This window comes from Rhagoletis pomonella, unplaced genomic scaffold (genome assembly GCF_013731165.1).
Source record: "Rhagoletis pomonella isolate Grant_MI unplaced genomic scaffold, Rhpom_1.0 Rhpom_scaffold_00915, whole genome shotgun sequence".
Lineage (NCBI taxonomy): Eukaryota > Metazoa > Arthropoda > Insecta > Diptera > Tephritidae > Rhagoletis > Rhagoletis pomonella.
Genome location: NW_023459469.1, coordinates 17,572 through 19,649, shown reverse-complemented (window position 1 = coordinate 19,649; position 2,078 = coordinate 17,572).

Sequence of the window (2,078 nt, the reverse complement as noted above, 5' to 3'; positions counted from 1 at the left end):
ACTTGAGCCGCACTGCGTCACACTGACGTTTTTAATACAATAAAGCAAATAAGCAAATGGATGTATAGAATTGACAACAACAACAACGCTGTCAAGTTTAAATAGCGGCAAATCAGCTGCACTTGATAGTAGTTGGTTGAATAAGGAAAATGAATTAGCAACAAGAGTTTACGGGGTGTACATAGCTCAGTGGCTAACGCGTCTAACTTTGAACATCGATTACGCAGGTTGGATCCCTGCTGAAGTCTAGAAAAAAAAGACTGAAGAGGAGATGTGGTGATCTCCGAAATAGCTGCTATAACTTCTACCGCTTAGACTTTGTTGCTTTTCAATTTTTCCTAATAAACAATCGTGGTACAAAGCTAAATAAAAATATTAAAAATAAAATGTTAATAAGCCACAATAACATTGACGAAATGTAATAAATTTTTGTGCTTACAAGTAGCACAATTTATTCGCACTTTGCTATTTAAGTTACTGACTCTAACGCTGGTTAAAATCCAAACAATTCGACTGTTTTTTTTTTTTAATTTGCCGCAGAGCGATTACAAACAAGTCAACAACGTTCATGTGTTGCACTGTGCGCTTACGTGATTATTTTAAAACCTCAGTAGGTTTTTTTTTTTGAATATTGAAATACTAAACGATAATAATTTTCAAATTATTTAATCATATAACTCAAAACTTCAAACTTAAAAAAAAGTAAAAATTTAGCACAAAAATAATAGAATGGAATGAACATGAAATGCAATGTGAATATTGTAAGTCCGACCTCATATTCGAGCCACAGTATTTAAAAATATTCAACATTTCTACCTATTTCCACAGATTTTCCAAAAATAGTATTAACACTGTAGGGACTCTAAATTTAAACAAAAAACGCCGAAACATGTAAACTGACCTTTGGGTCAACAGGGCAGAAATTTAAAGATAGCAAAATTGTTTTATTACGACCTGTTCTTTTACGAAAGAATTAAACTACTTACAAGGAAAATCAGGGAGCAAAAATAACAGCTATTGACGAAAACAGTCATTCAAGAACTCACTATGAAGAAAATGTTCTACAACCAAATTACTTATACCAAACGATTTATTTTTTCACCGAGTACAGCATTGTAGAATTAATTTTGAACAGTTATTATATTAATATATAAAAGTTATATTTAGTGATTTTTGTTGCTGAATTTTATTTATAAAAGCCTTCGATAACGGTTACCATTAAATAAATAAAATACAAACCAAAAATAAATTTTAGTTTTTGAGGAATTAAACGAAAGGTAAAAATAACTGTTATTTACTGAGTATTTCCGACTAATAAAAAAAATTTTATTTCAAAATTTATGAAATAAGAGTCGCAGAATAACTGAAAATTTAGGAATAAATAAAAGTTTTTTTTTTGTATAATATGTATTTATTTATTGAATCTTTCTTCCGAAACTAACAATACGTTTTCAAATCTTGCAAACTACTATTAAATTTAAAATTTCTGCGGCAATGCTAAGAAATTTTTTCTCTTTTCATACATATATATTTATTACAGCTGTTGCGGCTGTGGGAATGGACAAGATTCCGAGCAGAAGGATCGCTGAATATCGTGCTGGGCAGGCGGTCTAAAAGGACGAGTTCCAGAACCGCACTGCCTGAGTGGACAAATGAAAATGCGCATTGATTTTTTTGTTTGAAATATGTATCAGGACGATTATGGCGCAATTTCATTTCTGAATTCACAACTTTTTTATTTATCCATTGACTTTTATTTCATTGGTAACTTAATTTTTTATAACAGGCTTTAATAACAAAAATTTACAAACACCGAATTATTTTTAAATGTCTGCCCTATCAAAGTTTGATTTTTTCATTCACAATGCAAACTTAAAATGAAAGTAAAAAATATTATCTGATTTAAAAAAAAAATGTTATACAGATCCGTAATCTATGACCCAGTGTATGTTTGTATGCAATTTTCTGCTTACTCAAAACTAAAAATACTACATATATATATTTAGATACATGCATGAACGGACCCAAGATGCCATGACCTATGTGAGGACTTATGGGAAACCTGATCTTTTTATAAC